Consider the following 19,086-nt stretch of genomic DNA (forward strand, 5'->3'; position numbering starts at 1 on the left):
CAGAACATTTATTTCATTTATAATGGTGTATTCATCAGGATGATTATGAGATTACTTTCTGTATCCCCACAAGACAGTAATTTCCATGAGAGTAGAGATAATATTTGTTTTTGCTACCGTTGATCCCTAGCACCTGCAGAGTGCCTGAAAAATAGTAGGTACTCAAAAAAAAATTGTGGAATGAATGGATGATGCCTTCCAAGCCTCCTGATCAAATTCCATTAAGTTGAATTTGGAAGATCCTCAGTTTAATTCCAATTGTTAGCCAGACTTGGGGACCATTGCTGTAACTATGTTATATGTGATATAACGTTCTGTTTTCATTTTTTTTTGTTTTTTTTTTTTTGTGAGGAGATCAGCCCTGTGCTAACATCCACCAATCCTCCTCTTTTTTTGCTGAGGAAGACGGCCCTGGGCTAACATCTGTGCCCATCTTCCTCCACTTTATATGGGACGCCGCCACAGCATGGCTTGCCAGGCAGTGCGTCGGTGCGCGCCCGGGATCCGAACCAGCGAACCCCGGGCCGCCGCAGCGGAGCGCGCGCACTTAACCGCTTGCGCCACCGGGCCGGCCCCTGTTTTCAATTTTTTGATGAACCACCATACTATTTTCCATAGTGGCTGCACCAATTTACATTCCCACCAACAGTGCATAACGGTTCCTTTTCCTCCACATCCTCGCCAACAATTGTTTTTTCTTGCCTTTTTTATAATAGCCGCTCTAACAGGTGTGATAGCTAATCGTGGTTTTGATTTGCATTTCCTTGATGATTAGTGATGTTGAGCACCTTTTCATGTACCTGCTGGCCATCTATATGTCTTCTTTGGAAAAATGTCTATTCAGATCCTCTGCCCATTTTTTTAATCCCACATACAAGCAACTAGAAGGATGTGCAGCTATGACATACAACTATCTACTGGGGCTTTGGGGGAAAAAAATAAAACAAATAAAATAAATAAATAATCAGATTGTTTTTTTGCTATTGAGTTGTATGAGTTCTTTATATATTTTGGATATTAACCCCTTATCAGATACATGATTTGCAAATATTTTCTCCTATTCAATGGGTTGCCTTTTCATTTTTTTGATGGTTTCCTTTGCTTACAGAAGCTTTTTAGTTGGATGTAGCCCACTTGTTTATTTTTGCTTTTGTTGCCTTTAGCAACAGAGAATTCAAGGGGACTAATACTACCAAGGGAAAGTGAAGCTTCAAAAAAGGGAAGGAGATGCAAAATATGTTTGAAGCATTCAGGCAGCCAAAGAATTTGTTCACAAAAGAAAGGGTGTTCCTGAGGGCACAGTGGAAGTCAGTGGTCTCCAAACTAGAATACCAGCACCCCTGAAAATGCATGAAAATCTCCTTACATCATTCAAGGATGTTTTCGAGAAGTCAATTTCTAGATCCTCAAGAAGGCTTTTTTACAATTGATCTAAGAGTGAGCCTATGTTCATAATAATAATTCTCATACTTTACAAAATATATATCCCTCATTCAACCCACATCTTACCATGGTACTTTTCCCTGGGTTATACCTCCAGAGCATCAAACAAAAGCATAAATAAAAATACTAGTTTGGGAGAAATCTTCCTTAACAACAAATCAATGAACACTAACCCATAGGGCTTCCTATCTTTCTTAGTAAGGTTTAGGATTAGAGATTGGGTATTTTGGCCCACACTGGGATGTTCTGAATTCAGAACCAAAGAAACAGTATAAATTAGTGAAGATTATTCTTTTAAATATAAATGAAATATATATTTAATATATATTATATATATTTATATATAATGTATACAAATGGAGTATTTGTGAAACTTCCAAATTTTTTGAGATACACCAACTAAAACCTACAGATAAATGATGTGCTTTATTCAATTAAGTATTAAAACCAAATTTATAAAATCATATAATTAAATATTTATTCCAGTTAGTCAATTCTCATCTTATAAAATGTTTACTATTTCCTACATAATTTTATCAAAAAATAAATATATTTATGGTAAAAAATCATAGAAGACAACATAAAAATGATAAGTAGGTCAATATTTTTTCAAAATTCTGGTAGAAAGTACACAAACACAAATGTGTAAGGAAAGAGTTGCCCTCATCTTTGAGAGAGTGTGAACAGTGACCATAGTTTTATTTGACAAGCACTATATTTTTTAAATTTTTTAATCTGAACATCTTTAGGAGGCAGGGTTGGTGGGGGAGACTCTCACCTTCACCACAGAGCCCCCCACTCCCTACTGTTAGCACTTAGCTCAATTAACTCATTTACAATTCCTACATGGCTCCTCATGGCCTTTGAATTTACAACTCCTATAATGGAATAGTATGTATTTGAAATAATACCAGAAGGTAGTTGTTGCGAGACAATTCTCCAAGGATCTCTCACATTTCCGCACATCCTGCAAGCGATGCACTTACGTCCCTTTGTTTATACTATCTTTTCAGAGATGTTTGAATGGCAAACAGCTTTCAAGGATAAGATAGTGTCTCCCTCCACACCAAAAGGGCGGCATGCTTACCACCCCTTATAAAAGATTCATATTTGCTAAGCTCCGGGCTCCTCTCCTATCACAACCCACTACATGTGCAGGTGTCATCTGGTACTCTTTACATCACCTTGTGGGAATTGAGGGTTGGGAAACCAGTGCAAAAGTGCTGATACTCTGCCTACTGCTATTGCAGCGAGTAATATACCGGCCTTCGTCTCTGACTCAGGAGTTTTGAGCATGGTTCCCTCCAATCTTTTAGGTGGTTCTTTCCCCAGCCCCAGGCAGTCATATCACAGGCTTGTGCTGATCAGTACTTGGCGGAAGAATTTAGGGATCTTTGCAGATCCACTGCCGGTACTAGAGTGAGGCAAGCGAGGTGCCCAGGGAACAAAGGTTAAGGAGGCCCTCACTATTGGGCTCAAACAAGAACCTCCTTGAAGCTTGTGGTCTGGGCATCTCTCTTACCTCACCATAGTCCCAGCCCTGTCCAGATCTCCGGAGTGGGCACACGCGCTCTCTCTCTTTCTCTCTCAGGCTTTTTTCTCTCCAGTACACTGCCCTGTGAACACTGGGGTGCCTTGGCCTCCCTAGACTCCCAGTGCCTTCTCTTCAACTTAGGGAGACTGAGGTAGCTCCTCCTTGTGCTGTTGCTGGAATCTCTTTCTAGGTAATAAGTTGAGCAATCATAAGGCTCTCCTTGTTGATTTCCCCTCTCTCAGGATCACTCTCCTGTGCTGCCTGATATCCAATCTCGTGAAAATCATTGTTGCATATATTTTGTGCAATTTTTTAGTTGGCTCAAAATGGGCAGGAGGGGGCCAGCCCAGTGGCGTAGTGATTAAGTTTGCCTGCTCCTCTTCAGGTGGCTCAGGGTTCCCAGGTTCAGATCCAAGGCACAGACCAACGCACTGCTTATCAAGCCATGCTGTGGCAGGTGTCCCACATATAAAGTGGAGAAGATGCGCACAGATGTTAGCCCAGGACCAATATTCCTCAGCAAAAAGAGGAGGATTGGCAACAGATGTTAGTTTAGGGCTAATCTTCCTCACCAAAAAATAAAAATAAAATAAAATTCACACACACAAAAAAATGGGCAGGAGGATGAATCTGGTCCCCATTGTTCCATCTTGGCTGAAAGCGGAAGTCTTATGTTCTGTTTTGGTTACTTGGTGTTTTACTGTCCATTTTGTGACACAAAAGATGTTTAGCGGATGTTGGTACTTGGGCTGTCCAAAGCATCAGGCTCTAGTAATCTTGACCAATGAGCTGCCTTAAAGAGGTAGAGTTGCTACCTGGCATCTTTGGACAGGAACCTCCCCAGGAAACTGGTTGGATAACTGTGCAGGTTAAGCTGATGTCTATGATAATGGCTGAAGAGTATGATGGCAGGACTTACGCTTCCAGCACTATGGTCAATTTTTCTACTTTTGCTGTGCCATGGGGTTGTTTTCCTTATGAGTCATTTTTCAATAAACTGACAAGTTCTACAGCTCAATCTTCTGTGCTGTTTAACTGAAATCATCCCAGACAGGCACAGTCTATTTATGGGCCAGGCACTATACTTGGTTCTTTGTATACATTGCCTCCTTAACTTTCACAACTACCAAGTTACACACGTACTAATGTAATCCTCATTTTACAAATGAGGGAACTGAGGTTCAGAAAAGTTAAATGATTTGCCCACCCACTCGTCACACAGCTGGTAGGTGTGTACCCAACTAAAATTTAGGTATATTCAACTCCAAAGCCCATGCAATGGCTCAGGAAGGGATAGGTTAACACAGGAGATAAACTAGACTATCCTCCTCAAAACACTGATCACAATATGTATGGCCTGGTGACCACAGAAAAGAAAGAGGCCTGAAATAAAAACCGTAATCCCCATTTCCTAGGAGCAACCTGTTGGAACTTCTTGGCCTGTCCTTGAACATGGCCCATCCCATGCAAGACCATTAAAAGAACTGACAGACTAAACTGAGTGGTCCACCAGGGCAGTATCATGGCAAAAATGTAAGACTACAGTTAAGTCCTCATCTACTGGGAGGTACAACTATCCATTAGGGAGAAAATCATGGAAATGGGCAACAAGGAGTAGCTAGAGAAGAAGTCCATAGGTATCTTGCAAGCCCCAAAGGGCCAAAATTAGGTCCTCTAATTTTTAGCTCGATCAATAAAGTCAAGTATGATTAAAGCATTCAAGACTACTAAGTGAGTTAGAGGGATTCAAACTGAAAATGAATGCCTGTTCTATGAGAGTGATAGAGTTTCAAAGGAGACTTGATTATCCAAGATACATTGGAAGAAATGTTTCTTCAATAACTGAAACATAGGATAGTAAAAGATCTTCAGGATACAGTCTCTAAAAGAGAGAGATTAGGCTGAAGTCTCAAGGGGACACTAACGTAAGTAATCTGAGTGAATAGCCTCAATGGTGTTATCTACAACCCAAATGTACATTGTATTCTCTTTCTCCTGGATAATTAAGAATAATTGTTAAGGGGCCGGCCCCGTGGCTTAGCGGTTAAGTGCTCGCGCTCCGCTGCTGGCGGCCCGGGTTCGGATCCCGGGCGCGCACCGACGCACCGCTTCTCCGGCCATGCTGAGGCCGCGTCCCACATACAGCAACTGGCAGGATCTGCAACTACAACATACAACTATCTACTGGGGCTTTGGGGGAAAAATAAATAAATAAAATCTTTAAAAAAAAAAAAAAACAAGAAAGTTCATTAAAAAAAAAAAAGAAGAATTGTTAAGTAACATTTGGATAATTCAATATCCATGATGCTTCAATTGAGGATATCATATATTATTCCTTGAGCCCATTTAAAATAACTAAGAAAATCAACTTAAATTTTTTCCCATCTGTTAATGGTCACTTAAATTTCAAAGAATATACTAAAAAAAATAATGCTAAATGAGATAGTAATACTTTAAAGTCCTTAATAAAACTGTGTAAAATAATTGCTTAAATATTTTATATTCTATAAGTAAAGTTTAGCTGAACATTTTTACAAAGTAAACACCAGGGGAATCTTCTAGCAGAAAATCAAGAATAAAATCAATTCAAAGAATTTCTGTTAACTTTAATTTGTAGAAGATATTTACTGTAAACAGGACAAAACAAAAATGTTATTGATACAATAACATAACAACAGATTTTTTTAAAGCTAAGGATTTACTTTAGTAGGGCAGCTTTAGGTTCACAGCAATACGGAGCAGAAGGTACAAAGATTTCCCATATACCCCTGCCCCTGCACATGCATAGCCTCTTCCATTATCAACGTCCCAAACCAGAGTGGAACATTTGTTACGATCAATAAACCTACACTGACACATCATTATCACCCACAGTCCATACTTTACATTAGGGTTCACTTTTAGTGTTGTACATTCTATAGGTATTGACAAATGTATAATGACATGTATCCACCAATATAGTATCATACTATATATGTATAGTTTCACTGCCCTAAAAACCCTCTGTGCTCTGCCCATTCATCCCTCCTTACCCCCAACCCCTAGCAACCACTGATCCTTTTACTGTCTCTATAGTTTTGCCTTTTTCGGAATGTCATATAGTTGGAATCACACAGCATGTAGCCTTTTCAGATTGGCTTCTTTCACTTAGTAAGATGCATTTAAGGTTCCTCCATGTCTTTTCATGGCTTGATAGCTCATTGCTTTTTAGCACTGAATAATATCCCATTGTCTTCTGTACCACAGTTTATTTATTCATTCACCTACTGAAGGACATCTCGGTTGCTTCCAAGTTTTGGCAAGTATGAACGAAGCTGCTATAAACATGTATGAAAATTTCTGTGTGAACATAAGTTTTCAACTCCTTTGGGTAAATACCAAGGAGCTAAATTGCTAGATTGTAATGGTAAGAGTACATTTAGTTTTGCAGCCTTTAAGGGATATCTGAATGGATGGTTTGCATCTTTTTTGGTCAAGAATGTCTTCTCTTTTAAAGTCATGGAACAAGTTTAATAGCTGATTGGTATGAATGATCTTACGATTATTACATTTAAAGAACATTTTAGAAAGTTTGAAAACACAACAGATACCCTTTTCTCTTATGTATCTCATAAAATATTGTGAAGAGTAAATGTACTAATATGTGTAAATGCTTATCACATGCATAAAACAGAAAGAGCTCAATAAATGTTCATTATTGTCATGATCATTGTTATTTTAAAATATTTTTGTAGTTTTTGGTGGATATATTTGGTTTAAGTTTTCTTACTACTTTTATTCTATTTAACAAAGATGTTCCATTAAATCAAATTCACCAGAGAATCCCTACAACATTTTTTAAAGGGAAAAAAGATGCCTAATGATATCTAAAAATGTTCACATTGTTTAGAAATTACACATTACAATCTTAAACCTTTATTAAAAGCATATATGATCTTATAAGTGGAAAAGCAGAAACTTTGGCATCAGTCCAGTGAAGGGAGTCAACTACATAATCACTACTAACCCACTGGGAGTAACAAAGCAAAAGTTATAACCCTGCCAGTACTCCCTACACATACACATACCACTTACAAATAGAAAAAAAGAGGAAAAAATAAAGCAAGCATGCTTACCTAATCCAACTTTACAATTTATTAAAAATTGAAGCCACTGTCTTCTTGGAAATTGTGATTTATATTGTGTATGAAATTTAAAAACCTACTGTATCACTGGCTTTCACCCCTACTTGCTCTTCCAAGACCCCTGTCTTCCAGCAAAATTCACACTCATATTTATGGATGTCCTAAGGTATGCATCACATGTGATAACAAAGAGGACCAAAGACTATCTGGAATCCATTTTGTTTTGCCTCTTCTGTCCCACTAAAAGTAGTGATCTCTCCTGGGTGCCTTCTACTGGATGGTTCTGCCTCTATCAAGAACAACTGCCACCTCAGTTGGCTATCACTCTATCCACCAGGTACCATCTCCCTAGATCTACGGCCATCTTCCTTGGCTAGGCATCATTACTGATTTACAAAGGCCTCATTCTCTTCCCCTCTAGTACTACAATTTGTCTCTAAGAAGCTGAATCATGCTACATAAAAATGTAAAATCATGGAGATTGAGCTACTGCAAAAGTATAATCTCTAATTTTAGTAAGACCCCTAACGCTTCTCATTTATCTTAACCATCAGTACTTCTCCTTCCATGGTAGATTGCAAAAATGGACACACATTCTTTCCCTCCCATAAAGAAGTAGAGTTTATTTCTCGACCCTATGAATGTGGGCTGGCCTCATGATTCGCTTTGGCCAATGAGACATTGTAGCATACATTAGTAAGCAGAGGCTTGAAAAAATACTTGCACGTTGGGGCTTGGAATGATCTTGTAATCCTGTAGCCATGTGAACTGTGAACCAGCCATGGCTAGCCTACTAGAGGATGAAAGACAGATGACTCAGTGACCCCCATCACTCTAGTTGACAGTTGGCCTACCACCAGACATGTGAGTGAATCCATCCACGACCAGCTAGCCCCTTGCCAACCAACAATCACAAACCAGAATCAGCCGAGCCTGACCCATACCAGAACGACTACCCAGCAGACTCATGAACAAAATAAATGGTTATTGTTTTAAGCCACTAAGTTTTGGGGTAGTTTATTATGCAGCTTTAGATAAATGATACACCCTCTGATTCACTTCAGCAACTAGTTTATTCCAAACCTTTGCACTATTCAATGACCACCCCACTACCCTTCTCAGCACCTGATTTTACCTCCTATTTCAAAGAGAAAAACAGACTTCCTTAACTCCCTACTCTGCCCTAACACCATACTATAACATAGTGGTAAACAGTACTGATTCTGAAGCCAGACTCTCAACTCTTTATCTTGGCTCTGGCACGTATAAGCTGTAAGACCTAGAGAAAATTACATGTTCCTTCTCTATAAAAGTAGGCATAATAATAACACCTACTTCACAGTGTTGTTGTGAGAATTATGAATAAAGTCTTTATATCATTTCATTGCACATAAGGAATGCTCTAAAAATATAAGCTACTATTACTTATATTGTGCACTGGCCAGTGATCAAGAGCTTTATTTTTTAACAGGTTTATTCACATACCATGTTTATTTATTCACATACCATAAAATTCATGGATTTAAAGTGTACGTTTCAGTGGTTTTTAGTATATTCACAGAGTTGTGCAACCATCACCACAATCTAATTTTAGAGCATTTTCATCACCCCAAAAGAAAGCTTGGTTTTGAGACCTGAGTGAAGTCCTTGAGAAAAGGCCAAGAATCCAAGAAGCAAGACCAAATCCTGATGCCAGTTCAATGAGCAGGAGCAGAACTGTAAACAAGAGGTGAAGCCAAGAATCAGACTCAGATGGAAACAGGATTGGAGAGGAAATGAGGCTCAATACATAGACACAAACAGCAGTAGACTGTCTACAGCAAACGTTATCATGTATGCCAACTAGCTTAAAGGTGCAGCATCAGGAGAAGCTTCTCATTTCCCACATTCAGACCTACCTTGTCAAGGCTGACAAAGTCAGGGCTTGCCCCAGATTTCTGCCCTCTAAAAGGTCCTAACACATCCTGGTATGCCTTAGTCAAGGTTCTTTGGGTTATAAGTATAACCTTCAAATGTCCCCTAAGTTCTCAAGAATTGAGGGAATCACCTTTCTCTTTAATGTCCTGCTAACACAGTCTAAGTCCCCATCCTATATGACCTCAGCAGAGTTTTGTCCACTCCCCAGCTATTTCTAGGATTCCTTGGAAAATGCTTACATGTTCCACAAATATACCCTTATTGTTTCTAGCCATCTGACAAGATCTCTTCCTACTATTTCATAATCATTTTTCCATCCTGCCAAGGGTATCCCCCTAACACTTTGCCCCAAGTGTAGACACAAGCACCTCCCTAAAATCCCAAAGTACAGCTACTTGAGGCTTTAGTGTTTATAACTGCTGACTTGAAGATGAAAGGGATTGCAACATGGGGAAAAACTATTATTTAAAACAAAATTTTAGCTATCATTGCCCTAGAATCTACTGGCAATCTTTACTCCAGAGGGCTCCCTACCAGTGACCCTTCTCTTTATTCTTCAGTTGGCCACAGTATTGTAGAATGACAGCTCTCCTCCTAGAGTTAGAAGTCCCTTCAACACTATCTTTTCCTCCTCAAATCATGAGCTCTCACTCTCTTTCCCAGACCCAGCCAGAGAAAAAGCTGGCCTTCTCTACCTACGGGTCACGTTTCCTGCTTGAGGATGACTGATGGTGGGAACAAGCATTGTATTCAGGAAAGATCTCCTATTTCCCATCATGCAAAGTATGATATGGCCTCTGGCTCCAGGAAGCCAATCCATAATAGTTAACAGTAAAATTTCCAAAGTCTGACTTATTCAGCCTTAACTAGGACCACATGTGGGTCACTAGCTGTCCTGCTCAGATGCTGGCATGTCAAATCCAGTCCAGTTTCTTTTCACACACTTTCTTCCAGGTTACAGTGGAAAGAATATCAGAACTTTATGTTCCTCTTGTGGTCTGTTCTCCCAATCTCTTATAAGCAAATATTTATACCAAAGACACACACACTGCCAAAGAAAAATAATGATTATATTCTGTCATAGAGTAGCCTAAGTCTGGAATTATGAAGAAAACTTAACTGTAGGCAGCCAGTTCTATAAAAAATGCAATTATGTGTAAAAGAGACACATAATTCATACTGTTAAACCAAATATGTATTATCTCAAAATGAAGGATATTAATTTGTTTTATTCCAGGATTAATTTGGATCCTGGGTCAGGATCCTCCCCAAAACAGTAAGTAGTATTACTCATTACTCAACATCTCCAAGACTAAAAGGATCACCGAAAGACCTATAGAACAATTCCAAGTTTCATCATACAATATAGATACTGCCTACTGTCCTTAAAACGACATTCTTTCCAACTCAAGTGATTTGTCTGTGTCTAGTTTGATCAGCTGTGGTCAGGGGACAGAATCATAAGAGCCCACAATCCCTTAAATATTCTTCCAAAATCCACAAATCTCTGAAATTTTAAAGCTTTTTTTCGTAATTAATTTGGCAGCAAACCTGACTACTTCCTACCATATACAAATGGATAAGACACCTAAATGTAAGAACTATAACTATAAAACTCTTGTAAGAAAACAGGAGTAAATTTTCATGACCTTGAATTATGCAATACTTTCTTAGATATGACACCAAAAGCACAAAAAAAGAAAAGGGGAGAAAATATTTGCAAATCATATGTTTGATGAGGGACTTGAATCCAGAATATACAAAGAATTTACAACTCCGCAAAAAGACAACACAATTTAAAAATGACCAAAGAGTTTGTATGGATGCTTCTCCAAAGAAGATACACCAGTGGCCAATAAGCACATGAAAAGATGCTCAACATCATTAGTCATTAGGGAAATGCAAATCAAAACCACAATGAGATACCACTTCTCATTCACTAAGATGGATCTAATAAAAAAGATATTGTGTTGGAAATGGATGTGGAGAAACTGTAAATCTCATCTATCACTGATGAGCATGTAAAATGATGCAGCTGCTTTGGAAGATAGTTTGGCAGTACCTCAAACAGTTAAATATAGAGTTTCCATATGACCAAGCAATTCTACTCCAAGGTACATACCCATGAAAATCGAAAACATATGTTCACATAAAAACTTGTACACAAATGTTTACAGCAGCATTATTCATAGTAGCCAAAAAGTGGAAACAACCCAAATATGCATCAACTGATGAATAGATAAATAAAATATGATATATCCAAACAATGGAACACTATTCAGTCGTTAAAAGGAATGAGGTTCTAATACATGCTACAGTATAGATGAACCTTGAAAACATTATGCTAAGTGAAAAAAGCCAGACACCAAAGTCACATATTCTGTGACTCTATTTATACGAAATATCCAGAATAGGCAAATCCATAGAGACAGAAAATAGATTAGAGATTGCCAAAAACTAGGGTATAAGGGAAATGGGGAGTGACTGCTAATGATTATGGGATTTTTGGGTAATGAATGTTCTGGAATTAGATAGTGGTGATCAATGCACAATTTCGATTATATACTAAAAACCATTGAATTGTATGCTTTAAAAGGGTGAAATTTATCACACATGAATTATATCTCAGTAAAGATAGTATTAAAAAGTAACAAAACAGGGGGCTGGCCCAGTGGCATAGCGGTTAAGTGCACGCGCTCCGCTGCTGGTGGCCCGGGTTCGGATCCCGGGTGCGCACTGATGCACCGCTTGTCAGGCCATGCTGTCGTGGCATCCTATATAAAGTGGAGGAAGATGGGCACAGATGTTAGCCCAGGGCCAGTCTTCCTCAGCAAAAAAAGAGGAGGATTGGCATGGATGTTAGCTCAGGGCTGATCTTCCTCACAAAAAAAAAAAAAAGGAACAAAAAAATCTGACCTGACTGTTTTTGGTGGCCTAAACTGAGCAATGTTATAGTTTTTAATATCCATATTAAGTGAATATTCATTTATTTGCTGAAGAAATCTGTGTTTAATTATGAGTACTTCCCCAGACCCTCCCAGGGTTATTACATAATATACAGTATATGGATCTTGTTACCTTTCTAAAATCTTAAATTTTCCGAATTTCAGAACACATTGTGCCCCAAGGTTTTGAATAATGAATTATGAACTTGTATAATCAAATGCTCACTTAGGCAAACAGTCAATATCAGAAACAAAAAATTTGAGCTTGATAGATAACTCTAAAGCTTTTTAATGCATAAGGCATCATTTGGAGGCAATAAAAGAATCTAACACATAGGGTCATTGTGATGATTAAATAAATTGATTAATATAAAGTCCTTAGAACAGTAACTAGCACACAGTAAGCACTTAATAAACATGAGTTTTGCTATTATTCTTGTTGAAGTGAGAGTTTGGTTCCAAAGGCAGCTCTTCTGGATCTAACCCTTTCCATTAGACCAGGTGTTAGAGATGGTTATGGTGCCATAGAGCTAGTATATCTTCTACTGTAAACTTTGGCTTCCCATGTCAGAAGAAAGGAGGGGAAAGGCAGGATCTAGGTGTCCTGAGGCACAGCAGAGAATGTTAATAGGAAAAAAATTGCAAGGGATAGCATAATAAGAGATAGAATTCAATAGAGTTGATTACCTCTGCAGCTTTAAATGGGCCTAAAAAGTCATCTTCCAGATTTCAATAGGGACAGATTGTATAAGTATAACAAGAAGATAATTAGAGAATTCCACTGGATTGCCTCTCTTGTGAGCCACTGCCTGTTGTGTATTCTTAACACTTCTCCTTTGCATAATATGACGTCCTGTAGGGTTGTGGTTCACTGGTGTGGGAAAGTGCAGGAGAGCACCAATTGCACAAAATTGTGGGTTTTAGTAAAAGAGTATATGAAAGTACTGTCTGCAAATTCTGCAATGGTGAAGTAAGTGGGCCAGCAGTGGTATCTATATGAGGTGTAGTAGTGTGGATTTTCTTCCAGAATCTGGTTGATATAATCTGTTTGGCAAATCAGTCTTTTGGTGATTGGCAATGGACATATGGACACATATATAAACTCACTAGCTAACTAGCCAACTCATTAGCTAAGCAAAGATTCTACACATTAGCCTATCGCAAATTACCCTATGTCATGAACTGTCACAATCATTTGAGAATACTCAAAGATTATGAATGTCAACTCTTCAAATTCCAAGAAGCTCCTGTAATGTAGCTCTCCATACAATGGAAGGGGACCAGTCACTGTTGGATATATGTTACCATAGTGCAGGGATACACTGAATCAGCCAAAATCAGGGTAAAGGTGATAAACTTTTTGAATTCTTAGAACTCAGTGCCCACCCATTTAGGTGGGCTCATGTTACAAAATGAACCATTTACAATCTTATCTATATTTTATTGAATATTCAGGAGACTTTGGAGACAGCTTGGCATTTCACTTTGCCTTGTAACTCAAGTTGGTACTCTATACTATTCAGGGATTCATATCCCACTTAGCTCAATGTTTCTGCTGACAAATAACTCTATAACTTCATAACAAATATTACATTTAGAAATAATATCTCTGATTTATATTTTCTTATCAATCAATTGGTCTCTCTTTCCTTTCACTTTACAGTTCCAGAAAAGGAGCAAGAGAATACTTTGGGAGTGTCCAGGCCTGAGAGGAAGTAGAAGAGGAGAGCTTGCCCTTTCTGTAGGGTGGATTGAAGAAAAAATAAGTTAGAGGGTTGTGGGAAGACACAGATACATATGAGTTCTGATCTTTCTTCTCTTAACTGAAGTCTTAGGTTAAAGGGCAGAAAAAAAAATATTTTGTCCTGCTTCCCATTTGTGACTCTGCAGATGTAAACCATTCCATACCCCACTATTATTTCTTCTAGTAAAATTTGAACTCCTCAAGTCTGCTCTCTCATAAAATGCTAACTAAAGAAATTTCAGAATCTAGCCTTCTAAATGCAAGTTTTCTTAATTAACAAATATTAGCAAAAAGGAATCTCAGAAAGAGCCAGAGATGCTGCTAAACATCCTACAATGCACTAAACAGCCCTCTACAACAAAGAATTATCCAGTCTAAACTGTGAGTGTTGAGATTGAGAAACCTTGCTTTACCATCTAAAAGTTATCTACATGACAGGGTTATGAGAACTCTGTACTTTCCAGTCAATTTTGCTGTGAATTTAAAACTGCTCTAAAAAAGAAAGTTTATTAATTTAAAAAAATCATCTATATCTCTGGTTGATCATTTAATGATACATTATATTTGCCTTAAGAACAATGTTATAACTGTCATTCATAAAAGGTACTATAGGATTTCCTTTTCAAATCCAAAGAGGACCAAAGAGATCCAAAGAGTTGGATCTTCCCTCTTCTCCCACATGCGTGGAGGAAAAAAACGAAAACCCATGACTTGGCTAGATTTCTTTTTAAACAAAGAGTTTACTAATCTGTGTCTCATTTTATTTAAAGAGGAGAACTCCTTGCCAGCTGCCCCCACAACAACCACTGCCGCTGCAGCCACATAAAAGGAGAAATGGTGATTATAGCATGGAAGACAACCAGAAGTTCCCACATGCCTCTAAGGAGACTCATCTCCTTAGTAGCTGAGAATTTGGCTAGGGACCAGAGGAGTTCACTGCAACATCAGGAGGTACCAAAGTGGTCCTGCAGCTAAGGTATCCAAGGAGCACTGCTTCAGCCAGGGACCAAATGGGAGGTACAGCCCTAGGGAGATACTAGATCCATAAACCCCTCCTCACCATCTCATATGGTCAGGGAGGACTACCAGGTCCTGACGGAGCCCAGATAGGATAGACCAGATTTGCCAAGGGATGGAACCAGACCAACCACACCCCCACAGGCTGGGTTTTGAGAGTGGGGAGCACTCTTCACCCCAACACCAAACAGCCATACTCCATCATAGATCAAAGTGGGAAAAAGGGGAGGAAATCTGAAAGATTGAATCATACGTAAGAATCTGATTTACCTACAGAGACTGTTAAATTACTTAACCAGACTGAGTTTCCCAGACTCAACTAAAAGATAGGGTTGTGTTTCTTCCCATATCACCTAAAAGGTGGGAATAGAGGCTCACAAGAAAATACAGATTATAGAAAATAACCTAGAGTTTCTTTGCACATCTGTGTAGTAAAAGTAAATTTGTGACTCCACTACACACATTTTTACATATTAATCAAAATTTGTCAGCATACTTGCAAAATATTTGGAGCACATTAGATGAGAATCACTGGAATGAACAAAGAAATGTTTAAAAAATAAACAAATAGGGGCTGGCCCCGTGGCCTAGTGGTTGAGTTCTGCACGCTCCGCTTCAGTGGCCCAGGTTCGGATCCCAGGCATGGACCGACACCACTCATCAGCCATGCTGTGGCGGCAACCCACAAACAAAATAGAGGAAGATTGGCACAGATGTTAGCTCAGGGCGAATCTTCCTCAGCAAACAAACAAACAAACAAAACAAACAGCCAATTCCACTAAAATAAAAGTACAATTACGCACCCTTTAGTCCCACACTGACTCCTACACTGTTAATAGGACTCTAGGGCTGCATTTACCTGTCCTCCCACTCTGTCTAGTAAGCAGCTTCAGCATCCAGAGCCTAATCCAGCAGGAGGTATTTTGGGTTTCATAACAAGGACCACCCATCTTGCTGTCTCCTCCAACATTTTGATAATACCAAAAATGCCTGTTTCTTGGATTCTCTCCTATTAATTTGAATGAGATTAGACTCTTTGCTTACGTAAGAAATCCACCAGTCATAGCTTTTGTTTATTTGCTTTTAATCTCCTTACATGAAGGAGGACAGTACCAGAGATGTTCTGATTTCATTAAAAAAAACACAACACCTATATGTATATATCAGTTTCCTAGGGCTGTCGTAACAAATTACCACTAGATGGCTCAAAACAACAGAAATTTATTCTCTCACAGTTGTGGAGGCCAGAAGTCTGAAATCAAGGCATCAGCAAGGTTGACATCCTTTGGAGGCTCTGAAGGAATTTGTTCCATGCCTCTCTCCTAGCTTCTCATGGTTGTAGGCAATCTTTGGTGTTTCTTGGCTTATAGACATACTACCTGAATCTCTGCTTCCGGCTTCACATGACGTTCTCCCCTGTGTGTCTCTGTGTGTCTTCTCCTTTTCTGTGACTTAAGGACACCTGTCATTGGATTTAGGGTTCACCCTAATCCAGGATGATCTCATCTGAAGATCCTTTTCATAATTACAAATGCAAAGATCCTTTTTCCAAGTAAGGTTACATTCACAGGTACTGGCAGTTAAGTTGGACATAACTTTTGGGGAGACACAATTCAACCCACTACAAAGTGTATTTTACCTTTTAGAAAATAGGGATGTCAAATTAAATATTATTACCAGAGCAACAAATTATTAAGTAAGACAATCAATCAGAATTACAGACTTTTTAGATGTTAAAGGTTACTTTCACAGGCCACAACAACAATCTCCTAAGTCAGGGTGTCTCTTAATTAGAATTTACATTTATAAGGAAAGTTTTATGATACAAACTAGTATCTGCTTTTCTGGCTTTCTAGGAGAAGACTAAACATTTCTTCTTATCTTGTTGAGATTTCTTTCACCCGTAATTATGAGGGTCTGTGGTTTTTCAAGGCCAAGGCCTAGAAAGCCATTAGTTAGCAGCAACAGGAAAAAAAATTGGTCTGAGAGCTCAAAGCTTACGATGTAGAGAAGCACAAAGGAGCAAAATAGGGTATTTAATAAACAATACGGAATATGGAATGCTTTACATCTATACTTCCTAACCATAGATTCTAAGTGTCCCTAAAGATTTGCATTTTGAATTATTGCAAAATTTTTCCAGAAGTATCAAAGGGGTGGCATCAACAAGGTACAGTATGGATATGTGGACAATGACTCAAAGGAGCTGTGGGGGTGCTAGGGTCCAGGTAAAGTCAAGTTATCTCTGCCCTTGCCTCTGGTGTGGACCATTGGGACCACCATCTGCTCCCAGAGTCCTGTACATCCACATCTCTGGGCAGAGTTTCACAGGTTCAGGGACAGGAGTAAGCCTGTTATCCTATCTGTGTGGTATGGCTATGGTGATGGGCATGGTACTACAAGAGGTATTTCCAGTAAAATGTCCAAGTCCCTCCCCACTAGAATTCATGTAACTGTGGTAGGAACATTATCCTGTGGGTCAGAGTTGGCATTTGGATCATCAGAGGATCACTGGGATAAGGTATATACCCTGAGAGAGACAAAAGTGGAATTGCTGATAGGGCAGTCTGAGAGCTGAGAATAAAGGTAGGGAAACCCAAAATCACTTCCTGACCCAAAGAGTAAGAGTGAAATAATAAGGAGGATATGGAGCCAAGAAACAGGAGCCAGATAGAAATTAGATCAAAATGGAAATAAGTCAGAACAAGCAAAAGAGGTCTTGGGAAATTTGTTTCATTTCCATGAACAACACTACAGGTACCTGAGCTTATCTTATTGGTTTATTGATGGGTGGGATACAGAAGTATTGGGACGGCTTGAAGGTTAGAACTCCTTTATCTTCATGTTTCCCCATCTATAACCCATAGTTGTACCTACCCGTTTTATTTTTCTTTCCAAATAAGGAGAATGAAATGTCTCTTTTCTATTCAAGTCCAGCAACTTCACCTATATTCTTAACCCTATGTCCATCATCCCAATCAATATTCAGCAAAAATTTATTAAGTAGCTACTATGTCCCTTCTCCTTCTGGTTCTTCCTCCTTTAAATGTCCCCCTACTTTCTTATATCTCTTTCTCTAATGGATCCTCCCCCTATAAAGCCTATAAACATGCTCAAGATTTGTCCATAAAAACAAAATAAAAGCAGAAACAAAAACTCTCCCTTATTTCTGTATCCCCTTTTAATCACTACTGGAATCCTAAGATTGGTCGAGGGTTGGAGTTTACTGCTTGCATTTGGTCTAAAAAGAAAAGTGCTAAAGAATTAGAGGTGCCAGAGAGACAATGGCTCAGATTGCCAATCACAAGAGCTCAGTCTGGTCAGGGAAAGAATATTAGACTACAAGAAAAGTCTGATAGGTGGGGAGAATATAGATATATTCAGAAATCAAAGAGCTGGATGAGGTCAAAGAGACAGTAGTGGCAGAAAGGGTTGCAAGAACTGGATAGATTGAAACCAAGTTTGCAGTCAAAGAGTTAGATATTAAAGCTTAAAATTTTTGATGAGAAACAATTTTTAGTGAATGATCAAGGGTGTGGCCATGGATGGTCAAATAAATTGAATGTCTCTAGAATGGAGGAGGACAAGGAAGGATAGAACATTAGATGAATTGTCCACACAGACGTGAATGTCACCCAAGATGAGAGCAAAATGTTAAGTAATAAAAAAGATTGTAAGCCAGCTCCTCAAATCTTCTATGAAAAAAGGAGAATACCCAAGGTAGTAGGTCAGTAATTGACAGCAATAAGGAGAGACAGAAGATTCTCCAGCTGGATGAGACAAGCTTCAAATAAACGGAGGTTTTACACAAGCAAGTAAGAGTAATTGCTTGGCAGTGTCATTAGGGAATTAGAATGAGCCGGCTAGTTCTCAGCCCTAACGTGGGTGGGCAGAGAATAATAATTACCTGCCACTGAAAGGGCAGCAAGGGGTTGTGGTATCCTTGGGGAGAGTTAGTAGACGAGGAGACGACTTGAGGTAGGGAGAAGACCAGTTGGAAGACTGTTGCTTTGTCTGGGTGAGAAAGGACGACGGCCCAATCTACCCAATAGCAGTGAGAATACAAAGAAGGAAATAAGTCCTAAAGCTATAAAGGAGATAGATTGCTTTGGTAACTGATTAATTGTAAACACTAAGTAGGAAGGATAAAAGATGACTTCCAGGATTCTTTTTTGGGCAAAGAGGTATATGAATGTGCTCTTTACTGAAACAGGAGGAGGAGCAGGTTTAGAAGCAAAGATAATGAGATCAGACGGATTTGAGAACCATCATCTCTCAATGGAAGTCAAAGGCAAATAAGTGAAAGAGATCACTTAGGAAGAGTGTTTTGCTTTGTTTTAGTGAATGAACGAAACCTCTTTA

Source organism: Ceratotherium simum, chromosome 2 (genome assembly GCF_057802395.1).
Source record: "Ceratotherium simum simum isolate JZ-2026a chromosome 2, ASM5780239v1, whole genome shotgun sequence".
NCBI lineage: Eukaryota > Metazoa > Chordata > Mammalia > Perissodactyla > Rhinocerotidae > Ceratotherium > Ceratotherium simum.